Raw genomic sequence first — 19,199 nt, 5'->3', positions numbered from 1 at the left:
CCTCACTGATCCCTACCCAACACTGCAATCACCCCCACCCTGACTGATCCCTATACAACACTGCAATCTCCCCCTCCCTGACTGATCCCTACCCAACACTGCGATCTCCCCCTCCCTGACTGATCCCTACCCAACATTGCAATCTCCCCCTCCCTGATTGATCCCGACCCAACATTGCAATCTCCCCCTCCCTGATTGATCCCAACCCAACACATTAATCACGCCCTCCCTGACTAATCCCTACACAGCACTGAACTCAACCCCTCCCTGAGTAATCTCAACCCAACATTGCACTCAGCTCTCCCTGACTCATCCCTACCCAACACTGTAACTGTCCCTTCCCTGACTGATCCCTACACAAAACTGTAATCACCCCCTCCCTGACTAATCCCTACCCAACACTGTAACCGCCCCCTCCCTGACTGATCCCTATCCGACACTGCAATCTGCTCCTCCCTGACTGATCCCTACCCAACCCTCCACACTCCCCTTCCCTGAGTAATCCCTACGCAACACTGCAATCACCACCTCCCTGAGTCATCCCTACCCAACACAGCACTCACCCGCTCCCTGACTGATCCCTGCCCAACACTGCAATCTCCCGACACTGACTGATCCCTACCCAATACTGCAATCACCCCCATGATGGATCCCTACACAATACTGCAATCCCCCCACCCTGACTGATCTCTGCCCAACACTGTACTCTCCTTCTCCGTAATTGATCCCTACCCAACACTGCAATCACCCCCTCCCTGACTGATCCCTACCCAGCACTGCAATCTCCCACCCCCTGACTGTCCCCTAAGAAACACTACAATCACCACTCACTGACTAATCCCTACACAATACTGCAAGCACCCCCTCCCGGAATAATCCCAACCCAACTTTGCAACATCCCCCGTACTGACTGACCCCTGCCCAACTTTGCACTCATCCACTCCCTGACTGAGCTGAAAAACGTGTTGCTGGAAAGGTGAGGCAGCATCCAAGGAACAGGAGAATTGATGTTTCGGGTATATGACCTGCAGCACTTTTCCAATAACACATTTTTCCGCTCTGATCTCCAGCAACTGCAGTCCTCACTCCTTCCCTGACTGATCCCTACACAACACTGAAATCACCCTCTACCTGACTGATCCCCATCCAACACTGTAATTGTCTGCTCCCTGACTTATGCCTAACCAACACTGCAATCTCACCTCTCTGACTGATCCCTACCCAACTCTATAACCAACCCCTTCCTGACGGATCCCGACCCAACATGGCACTCACCCCTCGCTGACGGATCCCTACCCAACACTGTAACCTCCCCCTCCCGGACTGATTCCTATCTAACATCCAATCTGCTCTTTTCTCACTGATCTCTACCAACATTGAACTCACCCCTCGTTGAGTAATCCCTACCAACATTGCACTCACCCGCTCCCTCACTGATCCCAACCCAAAACTGCAATCAGCGTCTCCCAGATTGATCACTATCCAATTAATGGGCGGCACGGTGGCACAGTGGTTAGCACTGCTGCCTCACAGCGCCAGAGACCCGGGTTGAATTCCCGCCTCAGGCGACTGACTGTGTGGAGTTTGCACGTTCTCCCCGTGTCTGCGTGGGTTTCCTCCGGGTGCTACGGTTTCCTCCCACAGTCCAAAGATGTGCAGGTCAGGTGAATTGGCCATGCTAAATTGCCCGTAGTGTTAGGTAAGGGGTAGATGTAGGGGTATGGGTGGGTTGCGCTTCAGCGGGGCAGTGTGGACTTGTTGGGCCGAAGGGCCTGTTTCCACACTGTAAGTAATCTAATCCAACACCCAATATGCTCCATCCTGACTGATCCCTACTGAAGAAGGGCTGATGCCCAAAACGTCGATTTTCCTTCTCCATTGATGTTGCCTGAGCTGCTGCGCTTTTACAGCAACACATTTTTAGGCTCTGATCTCCAGCATCTGCAGTTCCCACTTTCTCCAAGATCCCTAACCAACACTGCAATCACCCCCTCCCTGATCTCTCCCTATCCAACACAGCACTCACCCTTCATTGACTGACCCCTACCCAACACTGCAATCAACCCCTCCCTGACTGAGCCCTACCCAACACTGCAATCACCGCTCCCTGACTGATCCCTACCCAACAGTGCAATCTCCCCTCATTGAATATTCCCCACACAATACTGCAATCTCCCCACCCTGACTGATCTCTACCCAAGAATGCACTCTTCCTCTCCCTAACTGATCACTGAACAACACCTCACACATCCCCTTCCTGACTGATCCCTACCAACACTGCACTCACACCTCCCTGACTGATCCCTACCCAAGAATAAAATCTCCCCCCATTGACGGATCCCTACCCAACACTGCAATCATCCCTTCCCTGATTCATCCCGACACAACACTGCAATCTGCTCCTCACTGACTGATCCCTTCCCAAAACTGCATTGTCCCACTCCCTGACTGGTCCTACCCAGCACTGAAATCACCCCATCCCGGACTGATGCCTATCCAACACTGCAAACTCCCCTCCCTGACTGATCCCTACACAACACTGCAATCTCCCCTCCCTGACTGATCCCTATCCAACAGTGCAATCTCTCCCTCCCTGACTGATCCCTATCCGACACTGCAATCTGCTCCTCCCTGACTGATCCCTAACCCAATACTGTGACCATCCCCTCCCAGACTTATGCCTACACAACACTGCAGTTTCCCCCTCCCTGATTAATCCCTACACAACACTGCAATCAATCCCTCCCCCTCATTGACTGATCGCTACACAGCACTGTAAAGTCCCCCTCCCTGACTGATCCCTATCCAACAGGGCAATCTCTCCCTCCCTGACTGATCCTACCCAACACTGCAATCTTCCCCTCCCTGACTGATCCCAACCCAAAACTGTAATCTCGCCCTCCCTGAATCATCCCTCCACAACATGGCAATCTCGCCCTCCCTGACTGATCCCGACTCAACACTGCAATCTCAAACTCCCTGACTGATCACTATCCAACAGTGCAATCTCTCCTTCCCTGACTCGTCCCTACCCAACACTGCACACAATCCCTCCCTGAGTAATGATGACCCAACATTGCACTCACCCCTCCCTTACTGATCTATACACAGGACTGCAATCTGCCCATCCCTGTCTGATCCCTACCCAGCACTGCAATCTGCCCCTCCATGACTGATCCCAACACAACACTGCAATCTCCCCCTCCATGTCTGATTCCTGCCCAACTCTGTAATCATCCCCTCCCTGACTGAACGCTAAATAACACTGTACTCAACCCAACCGTGAATGATCCCTCCCCAAGACGGCAATCTCCCCACCGTGACTGATCCCAACCCAACACTGCAATCTCCCCCTCCCTGACTGATCCCAATCCAACAGTGCACTCACCCCCTCCCTGAGTAATCCCGACGCAACATTGCACTCACAACCTCCCTGATAGAATATTACACAACTCTGCAATTACCCTCTACCTGACTGATCACTACCTAGCATTTCATGTCCCCCGCCCTTAACAGATCCCTGCCCAACATTGCTCTCACCCACTCTCTAACTGACCTCGACACAACACTGCATTCACCCCCTCACTGACTAATCCCTACCCAAAACTGCAATCTCCCCCTCCCTGACGGATCCCTACCCAACACTGCAATTACTCCCTCCCTGACTAATCCCTACCCAACACTGCAATGTCCCCCTCCCTGACTGATCCCGACCCAACACTGCAATCTTCCCCTCCCTAACTGATCCCTACCCAACCCCGTAATCTCCCCTTCCTGACTAATCCCGAAACAACACTGTAACCTCCCCCTCCCTGATCGATCCCGAAACAACACTGCACTCATCCCACCCCTGAGTAATCCCTACCCAACATGGCACTCATCCCCTCCCTGACTGTTCTCTACACAACAATGCAATCAACCTCCGCTGTCTGATCCCTATCCAAAACTTCAATCTGCTCCGTCCTTACTGATCCTGACACAAAACTGCACTCACGCCCTCCCGGAGTAATCCCAACCCAGCATTGCACTCTCCAGTTCCTTGACTGATACCTACCCAACACTGCACTTACCCTCTCCCTGAGTAAACCCTACGCAACATTGCACTCACATCCTCCCTGATTGATCCCTACACAACACTGTAACCTTCCCCTCCCTGACTGTTCCCGAACCAACACTGCACCCACCCCATCCCAAAGTATTCTTTGTCTCAGGGAGTGTCAGAGAGGTTCAGAGAGTGTCACAATGTGTCTCAGGGAGTGTCACAACGTGTCTCAGATAGTCGGAGACAGTCAGAAAATGTCACAGTGTGTCTCAGAACGTGTCAAAGTACGTCACAGTCAGTCAGAAAAGATTACAGTGCATTTCAGAGTGTGTCAGAGAGGGTCAGACAGTGTCACAGTGTGTCATACTTTCTCTCAGAGAGTGTCTGAGAGGGTCAGCGTTTGTCTCAGAGAGAGTCACAGTCTGGCAGAGAGTGTTACAGTGTGTCTCAGAGAGTGACAGAAAGAGTCAGAGAGTGTCACAGTGTGTCTAAGAGAGTGTCAGAGAGAATCAGAGAGTGTCACAGTCTGCCTCAAAGTGGTTCAGAGTGTGTCACAGTGTGGCACAGTGTGTCTCGGAGAGTGTAAGAGATGGTCAGAGTATATTTCAGTAAGGGTCACAGTCTGTCAGAGAGTGCCACAGAGTGCCTCGGAGCGTGTCTGAGAGAGTCAGAGAGTGTCACATTCTGTCTTAGATACTGTCAGAGAGAGTCAGGTAGTCCACAGCGTGTCTCAGAGAGTGTCACAGTGTCTCAGAGTATGTCGCGGTATGTCAGAGAGTGTCTCAGTATGCCTCAGAGCGAGTCAGAGAGTGTCACATGTTTCACAGTCTGTTAGAGTGTCACAGTGTGTCTTAGTCAGTCAGAGAGTGTCACAGAGTGTCATAGTGTGTCAAAGAGAGAGTCAGAGAGCGTCAGACAGTGTCACAGTCTGTCTCAGAAACTCAGAGGGAGACAGAAAATGTCACAGTGTGTCTTAGAGTGTCACAGTGTCTCAGAGAATGTCACCATGTGTCAGAGTTTCTCACAGTCGGTCAGAGAGTGTCATAGTGTGTCAGAGAGTGTCACAGAGTGTCACAGTTGAGTGTCACAGACTGACAATGTGTGTCTAAGGGAATGTTAGAGAGTGTCAGATAGTCAGAGTGTGTCTCAGAGAGTGTCGCAGTGGGTTTGAGAGAGTGTCCGAGAGAGTCAGAGAGTGACACAGTTTGTCATAATGTGTCTCAGAGCGTGTCAAAGAGTGTCACAGTCTGTCTTAGAGAGTTTCAGAGAGTGTCTGAGTGTGTCACAGTGTGTCTCAAAGTGTCAGAGAAAGTCAGAGAGTGTTGCAATGTGTCTCGGAAAGAGTCAGAGAGTGTCAAAGCGTGTCTAAGAGAGTGTCAAAGAGCGTCGGAGAGTGCCACAGTCTGTCTCAGGGAGTGTCAGAGAGTGCCACATTGTGTCTCATAGAGTGTCAAAGTTTATCTCAGAGAGTCAGAGGGAGATAGAAAATGTCACAGTGTGTCTCAGAGAGAGTCACAGTGTCTCAGAGAATGTCACCATGTGTCAGAGAGTGTCACAGTCGGTCAGAGAGTGTCACAGAGTGTCACAGTGTGTCACTAACCGTGTCACAGTCTGTCCTAGTTTGTCAGAGAGTGTCACAGTGTGTCTCAGAGAGTATCAGAGAGGGTCAGATTAAGTCACAGTGTGTCTCAGAGTGTCAGAGTCACAGTGGGTCTAAGAGTGTGTCAGTGAGTGTTACAGCCTGTCTCAGAGAGGGTCAGAATGTGTCACAGTCTGTCAGAGAGAGTCACAGTGTCTCATAGAATGTCGCCATGTGTCAACGAGTGTCACAGTCGGTCAGAGGATGTCACAGCCTGTCACAGTCTGTCAGAGAGTTTCACAGTGTGTCTCAGAGAGTGACAGAGAATGTCACATTCTGCCTCAGAGGGGTCAGAGTCTGTCACAGTGTGTCTCAGAGAGTGTCACAGAGAGTCAGAGTGTCACTGTGTATCTCAGAGAGTGGGAAGGAGACAGAAAATGTCGCAGTGTGTCTCAGAGAGTGTCACAGTGTCTCAGAGAATGTCATCATGTGTCAGAGAGTGTCGCAGTGTGTCAGAAAGTGTTACAGTGTGTCACAGAGAGTGTCACAGTCTGTCACCGTCCATCAGAGTGTCACAGTGTGTTTGAGAGAGTGTGAGAGAGAGTCAGAGTGTCACTGTGTGTCTCAGAGCGTGTCAGAGAGTGTCAGAGATTGCCACAGTGTGTCTCAGAGAGTGTCGCAGTGTGTCACAGACTGGCGGAGAAGGTTACCGTGCATTTCAGAGTGTGTCAGACAGAGTCAGACAGTGTCATATTATGTCATACATTCTCTCAGGGAGTGTCTGAGAGGGTCAGGGATTGTCTCAGAGAGGGTCACAGTCTTTGAGAGAGAGTCACAGTGTGTCTAAGAGAGTGTCAGAGAGAATCAGAGAGTGTCTCAGTCTGTCTCAAAGTGGGTCAGAGAGTGTCGCAGTGTCTCAGAGTATGTCACAGTATGTCAGAGAGTGTCACAGTATGTCTTAGACCGAGTCAGAAAGTGTCACAGTCTGTCTCAGAGAGTGTCAGAGAGAGTCAGAGAGTCCACAGTGTGTCTCAGAGTGTCACAGCGTCTCAGAGTTTGTCACAGTATGTCAGAGAGTGTCACAGAATAACTCAGAGCTAGTCAGAGAGTGTCACAGTCTGTCAGAGAGTGTGAGAGAGAGTCAGAGTGTCACTGTGTGTCTCAGAGCGTTTCAGAGAGTGTCAAAGATTGCCACAGTGTGTCTTAGAGAGTGTCGCAGTGTGTGTCAGAGTGTCAGAGAGAGTCATAGAGTGCCACAGTGTATCTAAGAGACTATCAGAGAGCTTCAAAGTGTGTCACAGTCTGTCTCAGAGAGTATCAGAGAGTGCCACAGTGTGTCTCATAGAGTGTCACAGTGTGGCTCAGAGAGTCAGAGGGAGACAGAAAATGTCCGAGTGTTTATACTTGGTAGTGTGGAAGAGCACACTATAGGAAGGATGTGGAGGCACTGGAACGGGTGCAGAGGAGGTTTACCAGGATGTTGCCTGGTGTGGTAGGAAGATCCTATGAGGAAAGGCTGAGGCACTTGGGGTTGGTTTCATTGGAGAAAAGAAGGTTTAGGGGTGACTTGATAGAGGTGTACAAGATGATTAGGGGGTTAGATAGGTTTGACAGTGAGAACCTTTTTCCACGTGTGGAGTCAGCTATTACAAGGGGGCATAGCTTTAAATTAAGGGGGGTAGATATAGGACTGATGTTAGGGGTAGGTTCTTCACTCAGCGAGTCGTACGTTCATGGAATGCCCTGCCAGTAGCAGTGGTGGACTCTCCCTCTTTATGGGTATTTAAGCGGGCATTGGATAGGTATATGGAGGATAGTGGGTTAGTGTAGGTTAGGTGGGCTTTGATCGGCGCAACATCGAGGGCCGAAGGGCTTGTACTGCGCTGTATTGTTCTATGTTCTATGTTCTATGTGTCTCAGGGAGTGTCACAGTGCCTCAGAGAATGTCACCATGTGTCAAAGGGTGTCACAGTCTGTCAGAGACTGTCACAGTGTGTTTCAGACAGTGGCAGACAGAGTCAGAGAGTGTCACAGTGTGTCTAAGAGAGTTACAGAGAGAATCAGAGAGTGTCACAGCCTGTCCAAAGTGGGTCAGAGTGTGTCACAGTGTGGCACAGTGTGTCTCGGAGAGAGTTAGTGATGGTCATAGTATATTGCAGAGAGGGCCACAGTCTGTCAGAGGTTTACAGTGTGTCACAGAGAGTGACAGAAAGAGTCAGAGAGTGTCACAGAACGCTTCAGAACGTGTCAGAGAGTCAGAGAATGTCACAGTCTGTCTCAGAGAGCTGTTAGAGAGAGTCAGAGAGACCCCAGTGTGTATCGGATAGTGTCGGAATGATCAGAGTTTATCTCAGAGAGGGTCACAGTCTGTCGGAGCGTTTTACAGTGTGTCTCAGAGAGTGACAGAAAGAGTGAGCGAGTGTCACAGTGTGTTTCAGATGGTCAGAAAGTGTCACAGTCGATCTCAAAGTGGGTCAGAGTGTGTCACAGCATGGCACAGTGTGTCTCGGATAGTGTCAGAGATGGCCAGATTATATTTCAGAGAGGGTCACAGACTGTCAGAGAATTTTACAGTGTCTCAGTGAGTGACAGAAAGAGTGAGAGAGTGTCACAGAGTGCCTCAGAGCGTCTCAGAGAGAGTCCAAGAGTGTCACAGTCTGTCTCAGAGAGTGTCAGAAAGAGTCAGAGAGTCCACAGTTTGTCTCAGAGAGTGTCACAGTGTGTCAGAGTATGTCACAGTCTGTCAGAGAGTGTCACAGTGAGATTCAAAGTGTCAGAGAGCGTCATAGAGTGTCACAGTCTGTTTCAGAGAGTGTCAGAGAATGCCACAGTGTCTCCGAGATTGTCGCCATGTGCCAGAGTGTGTCACAGTCGGTCATAGAGTTTCACAGTGTGGCAGAGAGAGTCAGAGAGTGTCACAGCGTGTCTCAGACAGTGTCAGAGAGGGTCAGATTTTGTCATAGTGTGTCTTAGACTGTCAGAGAGACTCACAGAGTGTCACAGTGGGTCTAACAGAGTGTCAGAGAGCGTCAGAGAATGTCACAGTCTGTCTCAGAGATGGTCAGAATGTGTCACAGTCTGTCAGACAGTGTCATAGTGTATCTCAGAGAGTGTCAGAGAAAGTCAGAGAATGTCACAATGTGTCATAGACTGTCAGAGAGTGTCATAGTGCGTCTCAGAGAGTGTCAGAGAGAGTAGAGAGTGTCAGAGAGGGTCAGAGAGTGTCACAATGTGTCTCAGGGAGTGTCACAGCGTGTCTCAGAGAGTCAGAGAGAGTCAGAAAGTGTTACTGTGTGTCTCAGAGGGTCACAGTATGTCAGAGAAGGTTGCAGTGCATTTCAGAATGTGTCAGAGGGAGTCAGACAGTGTCACGATATGTCATACATTCTTTCAGAGAGTGTCCGAGAGGTTCAGCATTTGTCTCAGAGAGGGTCACAGTGTGTCAGGGTGTGTTAAAGTGTGTCTCAGAGAGTTACTGAAAGAATGAGAGAGTGTCACAGTGTGTCTAAGAGAGTGTCAGAGATAATCAGAGAGTGTCACAGCCTGTCTCAGGATGTGTCAGAGTGTGCCACAGTGTGGCACAGTGTGTCTCGGAGAGTGTCAGAGATGGTCAGGGTTTGTCTTAGAGAGGGTCACAGTCTGTCAGAGCGTTTTACAGTGTTTCTCAGAGAGTGACAGAAAGAGTGAGAGAGTGTCATAGAGTGCCTCATAGCGTGTCGGAGAGAGTCAGAGAGTGTCACAGTCTGTCTCAGAGAGTGTCAGAGAGAGTCAGGGTGTCCACAGTGTGTCTCAGAGAGTATCATAGTGTCTCAACGTGTGTCACAGTATGTCAGAGAGTGTCACAGTTGGCCTCAGAGTGAGTCAGAGAGAGTCAGAGAGTGTCACAGTGTGTGGCAGACTGCTAGAGTGTCACAGTGTGTCTCAGAGTGTCAGAGAGTCACAGAGTATCAAAGTGTGCCTAAGAGAGTGTCCGGGAGTGTCACAGTCTGTCCCAGAAAGTGTCACAGTGTGCCTCAGAGAGTGTTACACAGTGTCTCAGAGAATGTCACCATTTGTCAAAGAGTGTCACAGTCGGTCAGAGTGTCACAGTGTGTTAGAGAGTGTCACATTGTGTCATACTTTGTCTCAGAGAGAGTTAGAGACTGTCACAGGCTGTCTCAAAGCGAGTCAGAGAGTGTCACAGTGTGTCATACTGTGTCTCAGGCTGTGTCTCAGACTGTGTCAGATAAAGGAACAGTGTGTCTCAGTGAGTGTCACAGTGTGTTTGAGTGAGTGTCCGAGAGAGTCAGAGAGTGTCACAGTATGTCATACTGTGCCTCAGAGCGTGTCAGAGAGTGTCACTATCTGTCTCTGAGTGTTTCAGAGAGGGTCCGAGTGTGTCACAGAGTGTCTCAAAGTGTCAGAGAGTGTCAGAGAGTGTGACAATGTGTCTCAGAGAGAGTCAGAGACTCACCGTGTGTCTGTGAGAGTGTGAGAGAGTCAAGAAATGTCACAGTGTGTCTCAGAGTTTGACCGATTGTCTCAGAGAGAGACAGAGAGTGCCATAGTATGTCTCAGAGAGTGTCAGATAGTGTCACATTTTCTCAGAGAGTGTCAGAGAGAGTCAGAGAGTGTAATAATGTGTCTCAGAGAGTGTCCGAGAGTCTCAGAGAGTGTTATAGTGTGTCTCAGAATGGGTCAGAGAGAGTCAGAGAGTGTCACATTGTGTCTCAGGATGTCAAAGATTGTTACAGAGTGTTTCAAAGTGTGTCAGAGAGAGTCAAAGAGTGTCACAGTGTGTTTGAGTGAGTGTCCGAGAGAGTCAGAGAGTGTCACAGTCTGTCATACTGCGTCTCAGAGCGTGTCAGAGAGTTGTCACTGTCTCTCTCAGAGAGTTTCAGAGAGGGTCTGAATGTGTCACGGAGTGTCTCAAAGTGTCAGAGAGACAGCCTGTGACACACTTTGACTCTCTATGAGATGCAGTGTGACACACCGTGACACTCTCTGACACACTGTGACACTCTTTGACCGACTGTGACACTCTGACACATGGTGACATTCTCTAAGGCAGTGTGACACTCTCTGAGACACACTGCGACATTTTCTGTCTCCCTCTGACTCTCTGAGACACACTGTGACACTCTTTGAGACACACCGTGGGACTCTCTGACATTCCCTGAGACAGACTGTGACACTCTCTGACGCTCTCTGATACTCTTTTAGACACGCTTTGACACTGTCCGACTCTCTCCGAGACACATTGCAACACTCTCTGACTTTCTCTGACACTTTGAAACATACTGTGACACACTCAGACACTCTCTGAAACTCTCTGAGACAGACTGTGACACTCTCTGTCACGCTCTGAGACACAATATGACAAACTGTGACAGCGTCTGACTCACTCTGACACTCTCTGTGACAGACTGTGACACTCTCTTTGTGAGTCACAGAGCGTGAGAGAGTCAAAACATTTGACAGCATGTCACAGTGTATCTCAGAGAGTGACCGAGTATCTCAGAGAGAGACAGAGAGTGTCATTGTGTTTCTCAGAGAGTGTCACAGTGTCTCAGAAAATGTCACAGTGTGTGGGAGAGTGTCACAGTGGGTCAGAGTGTCACAGTGTGTCACAGAGAGTGTCACAGTGTGTCACAGTCTGTCACAGTCTGTCAGAGAGTGACATAGTGTGTCTCAGAGAATGTCAGAGAGAGTCGCACAGTGCCACAGTGTGCCTCAGAGTGTCAGAGAGAGAGTCACAGAGTGTCACAGTGTGTCTAAGAGTGTCAGAGAGTGTCAGGGAGTGTCACCGTCTGCCTCAAAACATGTCAGAGAGTGCCACTGTGCGTCTCAGAGAGTGTCACTGTGTCTCAGAGAATTTCACCATGTGTCAGAGAGTGTCACAGTCGGTCAGAGAGTGTCACTGTGTGTCAGAGAGTGTCACAGTCTGCCAGAGAGTGTCACCGTGTGTCAGAGAGTATCACAGTGTCTCACAGAGCGTGTCACAGTCTGTCAGAGACTCTCACAGTGTGTCTCAGAGAATGTCAGAAAGTGTCAGAAAGAGTCACAGTGTGTCTCAGAGAGTGTCACAGTGTGTCTCAGAGAGTGTCACAGTGTATTTGACAGCGTGTCCAAGAGAGTCAGAGAGAGTCACAGTTTGTCATAATGTGTCTCAGAGCGTGTCAGAGAGTGTCACAGTCTGTCTCAGAGCGTTTGAGAGAGGTTATGAGTGTGTCACAGTGTGTCTCAAAGTGTCAGAGAAAGTCAGAGTGTGTTGCAATGTGTGTCAGAGAAAGTCAGAGAGTGTTGCAATGTGTGTCAGAAAAAGTCAGAGAGTGTCACCGCGTGTCTACGAGATTGTCAGAGAGCGTCAGAGCGTGTCACAGTGTGTTGCAGAGTGTCAGAGAGAGTCACAGTGTGTCTCAGTGTGTCTAAGAGTGTCAGAGAGCATTAGAGAGTGTCACGGTCTGTCTCAGACAGTGTCAGAGAGTGCCACAATGTGTCTCAGTGAGTCAGAGGGAGACAGAAAATGTCACAGTGCGTCTCAGAGAGTGTCACAGTGTCTCGGAGAATGTCACCATGTGTCACAGACAGTATCACAGCCTGTCACAGTCTGTCAGAGAATGTCACAGTGTGTCTCATAGAGTGTCAGAGAGAGCCAGAGAGTGTCTCATTCCGTCTCAGAGGGGTCAAAGTGTTTCACAGTTTGCCTCAGAGAGAGTCAGAGAGTGTGACAGTATGTCACAGTCAGTAGAGAGTGTCACAGTGTTCCTGAGGGACTGTCAGAGAAAGTCAGAAAATGTCACATTGTGTCATAGTCTGTTAGAGAGTGTCATAGTGTGACACACCGAGTGTCAGAGAGATTCAGATTGTTACAGTGTGTCTCAGATTGTCAGAGATAGTCAGAGAGTGTCACAGTGTTTACAAGAGAGTGGCATAGTTTGTCACAGTCTGTCACAGTCTGCTAGAGAGTGTTACTCTGTGTCTCAGAGTGTGTCAGAAAGGTTCAGAGAGTGTCACAGTGTGTCTCAGAGAGTGTCACCGTTTGCATCAGACAGTTTCACAGTCCGTCAGAGAAGGATGCAATGTATTTCAGAGTGTGTCAGAGTGAGTCAGAGAGTGTCCCAGTAAGTCATACTGTGTCTCAGAGATTGTCATAGAGGGTCTGCGTTTGTCTCAGAGAGAGTTACAGTCTGACATAGAGTGTTACAGTGTGTCTCAGAGAGTGACAGAAAGAGTCATAAAGTGTCACAGTGTGTCTCAGACAGGGTCAGAGGGCGTCAGAGTTTGTCTCAGAGAGTATCACAGTCTGTCAGAGAGTGTCACACTGTGTCTCAGAGAGTGACAGAAAGAGTCATAGAGTGCCATAGTGTGTCGCAGAGAGTGTCACAGTGTCTCAGAGAAAGTCACCATGTGTCAGAGAGTGTCACAGTCGGTCACAGAGTGTCACAGTCTGTAAGAAAATGTCACAGTGTGCCACAGAGAGTCTCACAGTCTGTCATCATCTGTCAGAGAGTGTCACAGTGTGTTTCAGAGAGTGGCAGAGAGAGTCAGACAGTGTCACAGTGTGTTTCAGACAGTTTCAGAGAGGGTCAGATTGTGTATCAGTGTAGCTCAGTGTCAGAGAGAGTCACAGAGTGTCACAGTCTGTCTCAGAAAGGATCAGAGTGTGTCACAGTCTGTAGAGAGTGTCATAGCGTGCCTCAGAGAAAGTCAAAGAATGTCACAATGTGTCATAGACTGTCATAGAGTGTCATAGTGTGTCTCAGAGAGTGTCAGAGAGAGTCGGAGTGTTACTGTGTCTCAGAGAGTGTCATCGAGGGTCAGAGAGTGTCAAAGTGTGTCTCAGAGAGTCAGAGAGAGTCAGAAAGTGTCACAGTGTGTCTCAGAGAATGTCACAATATGTCACAGTCTGTCAGAGAAGGTTACAGTGCATTTCAGAGTGTGTCAGAGAGAGTCAGACAGTGTCACAGTGTGTTTCAGACAGTTTCAGAGAGGGTCAGATTGTGTATCAGTGTAGCTCAGTGTCAGAGAGAGTCACAGAGTGTCACAGTCTGTCTCAGAAAGGATCAGAGTGTGTCACAGTCTGTAGAGAGTGTCATAGCGTGCCTCAGAGAAAGTCAAAGAATGTCACAATGTGTCATAGACTGTCATAGAGTGTCATAGTGTGTCTCAGAGAGTGTCAGAGAGAGTCGGAGTGTTACTGTGTCTCAGAGAGTGTCATCGAGGGTCAGAGAGTGTCAAAGTGTGTCTCAGAGAGTCAGAGAGAGTCAGAAAGTGTCACAGTGTGTCTCAGAGAATGTCACAATATGTCACAGTCTGTCAGAGAAGGTTACAGTGCATTTCAGAGTGTGTCAGAGAGAGTCAGACAGTGTCACAGTGTGTCATACTTTCTCTCAAAGAGTGTCCGAGAGGGTCAGTGTTTGTCTCAGAGAGGGTCACAGTCTGTCATTGCCATCCACACACCACCCCCAGCCTGAACCTCACTGCCGAATACATACACCGCCCCCAGCCTGACCCTCACCACCGTCCACACACTGCACCCAGCCTGACCCTCACCATCACCCACACACCGCCCCCTGCCTGACCCTCGGCATCGCTCACACACCGCCCCCAAGCTGACCCTCACTGCAGTTCAACATGGCCCCCAGCCTGACCCTCACCACCATCCAACACTGCCACCCCAGCCTGACCCTCCCTGCCATCCACACACCGCCACCAGCCTGACCCTCACTGCCGTCCACACACCACCCCAGCCTGACGCTCTCTGCCATCCAACACTGACCCAAGCCTGACACTCATCATCGTTCACACACTGCCGCCAACCTGACCCTCACTGCCATCCACGCACCACCTCCAGCCTGACCCTCACCACCGCCCACACACCGTCCCCAGCCTGACCCCCTCTGCCGATCACACACTGCCCCCAGCCTGACCCTCACTGCCATCCACACAACACCTCCAGCCTAACCCTCATTAACATTGAACACACCGCCCCCAGCCTGACCCTCACTGCCATCCACCAACCACCCACAGACTGACCCTCATCGCAGTCCACACCACGCCCTCAGCCTGAACCCGCCACCGTCCACACACCTACCCCAGCCTGACCTCCACCGCCTTCAAATACCACCCCCAGCCTGACCCATGCACCATCCACACACCACATCCAGCCTGACCACCACCACTATCCAACTCTGCCACAAGCCTGACCCTCATCGCCCTTCAATACCACACCAGACTGACCTCACTGCCAACCACACCCATACTCGACACCCAGCCTGACCCTCACCGCCGTGATCACACGGCCACCTGTTTGTCCCTCACCACTGTCCAGGCTCACACTCACCACTGCCCACACCATGAATCTCACTGCCGTCCACACTCCGCACCCAGCCTACATCTCACTGCCATCCACTCACCGCCCCCCAACCTGACCCTCACCGCCATCCACACACTGCCCCGAGCATGACCCTCAATGCTTCCCACATACCGCCCTAACCCTGATCCTCACTGCCGTCAGCACTCCATCTCCAAACTGACCCTCACCACCGTGCACACAATGCCCCCAGCCAGACCCTCACTGCCGTCCACTCACTTCCCCCTGCCTGACCCTCACTACTGTCCATACACCGCCCCAGCCTGACCCTCACCACCTTCCACACACCACCCCCAGCCTGACCCTCACCGCCATCCACACACCGCCCCAAGCCTGTCCATCACTGCCATCCAACACAGCCCCCAGCTTGATTCCATCGCCGTCCAACACCGCCCCCAGCCTGACCCTCACTGCCATCCACACACCACACCCAGCCTAAATCTCACTGCCGTCCACACACCGCCACAGCCTGACACTCAACGCTGCCCACACACTGCACCCAGGCTGACCCTCTGCTATGCCCACACACTGCCACCAGCCTGGCTCTCACCACCGTCCACACACTGCCCCCAGCCTGGCCCTCACCACTGTCCGCACACCGCTTCCGACCTGACCCTCAATGCTGCCCACACACCGCCCCCAGCCTGATGCTCACTGCCATCCACAAACCGCCCCCACCCTGACCCTCAACATAGCACACACACACTGCCCCAAGCCTGACCTCCACTGCAGTCAAACACCGCCTTTACCCTGACTCTCACTGCCGCCCCTACACCGCCACAGCCTGACCCTCACAGCCGTCTGCACACCGCACCCAGCCTATTTCTCACTGCCATCCACACACCCAACCTGACCGACACCGCCATCCACTCACCGCCAACAGCCTGACCCTCAACGCTGCCCACACACCGCACCCAGGCTGACACTCACCTCTGTCCACACACTGCCTCCAGTCTGGCAGTCACCGCCGTCCATACACCGCCCCCAGCCTGGCCCTCACCGCCGTCCACATACCACCCCCACCCTTACCCCTACCGCCGTTCACACACCGCCCCCAACTTGACCCTCAATGCTGCCCACACACCATCCCCAGCCAGACCCTCACCGCCGTCCACTCACTGCCCCAGCCTGACCCTCACTGCCGTCCAGACCACTGCCCCAGCCTGACCCTCACCGACATCCACACACCGCCCCACCCTGACCCCCATTGTCATTCACACACCGCCCCCAACCTGACCCTCAACGATGCCCACACACCGCCCCCAGCCTGAATCTCACCGCCATCCACACACTGCCTCCAGCCTCACCCTCAACGCTGCCCACACACTGCCCTGAGCCTGACCTTCACTGCCGTCCAACACTGCCCCAACTCTGACCCCTCACCACCATTCAAACATCATCCCCAGCCTGACCCTCACCGCCATGCACACAACGCCCCCAGCTTGACCCTCCCCACCATGCACACACCGCCCCTAGCTAGACCCTCACTGCCGTCCACTCACTGCCCCCAGCCTGACCCTCACTGCAGTCCACACACTATCCCCAGCCTGGCCCTCACCACCATACACACTCCGCCCCGCAGCCTGACCCTCAAAGCTGCCCAACAACGCCATCAGCCTGACCCTCACCGTCCCCAGCCTGATCATCACCACCGCCCACATCCCCCCACAGACTGTCACTCACCACCGTCCACACACTGCCCCCAGCCTGACCCACACCACCGTTCAACACCGCCCCCAGCATGAAACTCGCCACCATCCACACACCACCCCACTCGTAGCCCCACCACCGTACAACACCGCCCCAGCATGAATCACACCGCCGTGCACACACCACCCCCAGCCTGACCCTCACAGCTGTCTAAAACCACACCACCCCTGACTCTCACTGCAGCCCATACACCGCAACCAGCCTGACTCTCACTGCCATCCACACACCACACCCAGCCTAAATCTCACTTCCATCCACACACCGTCCTAATCTGACCCTCACCGCCATCCACACACTGCCCACAGCCTGACTCTCAACGCTGCCCACACACCACACCCAGGCTGAACCTCACCTCTGCCCACACACTGCCCCCAGCCTGGCCCTCACCGCTGTCCAAACACCGCCCACACCCTGATCCCCACTGACGTTCACACACCGCACCCAACCTGAAACTCAACGCTGCCCACACACAGCCCACAGCCTTACCCTCAAAGCTGTGCACGCACGCCCCCAGCCTGACCCTCAATGCTGCCCTAACACCGCCGAGCCTAACCTGCACAGCCGTCCAACACCGCCCAACTCTAACCCTCACTGCCGTCCACACACCGTCCCCAGCCTGACCCTCACCACCGTGCGCACAACACTCCCTGACAGACCCTCACCACTATCTACTCACTGCCCCCAGCCTGACCCTCATTGCCATCCACACACCACCCCAAGCCTGATCCTCACCGCCGTCCACGCACGCCTCCAGCCAAGGGTCAGCAACGCCCACACATCATCCCCAGCCTGACACTCACCGCCATCCAACACTGCCCGAATCTGACCCTCAACGCTGCCCACACACTGCTCCTAGCCTGACACTCACCGTCGTCCACTCACAGACCCCAGCCTGACTCTCACTGCCGTCCACACACAGACCCCAGACTGAACCCTCACCGCCGTCCACACACAGACCACAGCCTGACTCTCACCGCCGTCCAACACTGCGCCTAGCATGACCTTCACCGCCATCCAACACCACCCCCAGACTGACGCCCATCGCCGTCCGCACACCACCCCCAGCCTGACACTCACCACCATCCACACACAGCTCCCAGCCTGACCGTCACTGCGGTGCACACTCCGCCCCCAAGCTTGACCCTCACAGCCATCCACATGCCGCCCCCAGCCTGACCCTGACTGCCGTCCAAACACCGCTGCGCCCACACAACACTGCTCCTCTGCCACGAACCCACTCTCCAAACCCATCCAACACTGACACTCCCCCAACACCATCCATCACCGCCCACTCCCTCAACTACGTCCAGCACCACCCCCGACCACCACTGCCCCCTCCCCAACACTGCCCCCTCCGCAACCCCATCTCACACCGCCCCTTCCCCCAACGCCGTCCCCATCCCCGACCACGTCCAACACAGCTCCCTCCCCAACACGTCCGACACCATCCCTTCCCCGAACCCCATCCAACACCACCCCCTCCCCCAACACCGCCCCCCTCAACCCCGTCTGACAACGCCCACTCCCCCAACACCGCCCCCTCTCCCCAACGTCATCCGACACCGCCCCCTCCGCAAACACTGCCATCTCCCCCACCCGCATCCAACACCGCCCCCTCCCCCAACCCCTCCCAACACCGCCCTCTCTCCCAACAGTGACCCCTCCACAACCCCATCTGACAGATCACCCTCCCCAACACGGCCCCCTCTCCCCAACCTCGTGTGACAACGCCCCTCACCTAACACTGCCATCTCCCCCTAAACCCATCCAATACTGCTACTTCTCCCAACACAGTCTTACACCGCCCCCCCAACCGCGTCCAACACCGCCCCCTCCCAAACCCCGTCCATCACTGCCCACTCTTCCAAACCCGCCCAACACTGCCCCCACCCCAACTCAATCCAACACCGCCCCCTCCCCATCCCTGTCCGACACCGCCCCGTCCCCAACCCCATTCAACACCGCCCCTCCCCAAACCCCATCCAAACCACCCCCTCCCCAAACCTGTCCAATACCGCTCCATCCCCAGCACTGCCCCTTCCCCAACTCCATCTAACACCACCCCCCGCGTCAACCACCTCTCTCCCCTCTCTGTCTCCCCCTCTCTCTTCCCCTCTCTCTCTGCCTCTCTCTCTTCCTCTCTCTCTCCCTCTCTCTATTGCTCCTTCTCTCTCTCACGCCCCCCTCTCCCTCCCCTCTCTCTCTTAAACCCCTCTCTCTCCCCTTCACTCTCTCTGAAACTCACCTCCCCTTTCACCCTCTCTCTCTTCGCCCCCCTCTATTTTGCCCTACGCTTTCAGCCCCCTCTCTTTCTCCCCACCTCCCTTTCGCCCCCATTCACCCGCCTTTCGTCCCCCTTTCACCCACTCTTTCGCCCCCTCTTTCGCCCCCCTCTTTCGCACCCCCGTCTTTCGCGCCCCCTCTCTCTCGCTCCCACTCTTTCACAACCCTCTCTTTCACCCCTCCCTCTTTTTAACCCTCGTCTCTCACCCCCCTCTCGCTCCCCGCCCCCT

The sequence above is a fragment of the Chiloscyllium punctatum genome, chromosome 21 (assembly GCF_047496795.1).
Source record: "Chiloscyllium punctatum isolate Juve2018m chromosome 21, sChiPun1.3, whole genome shotgun sequence".
Classification (NCBI taxonomy): domain Eukaryota; kingdom Metazoa; phylum Chordata; class Chondrichthyes; order Orectolobiformes; family Hemiscylliidae; genus Chiloscyllium; species Chiloscyllium punctatum.
Note: the sequence above shows the minus strand (reverse complement) of the source record.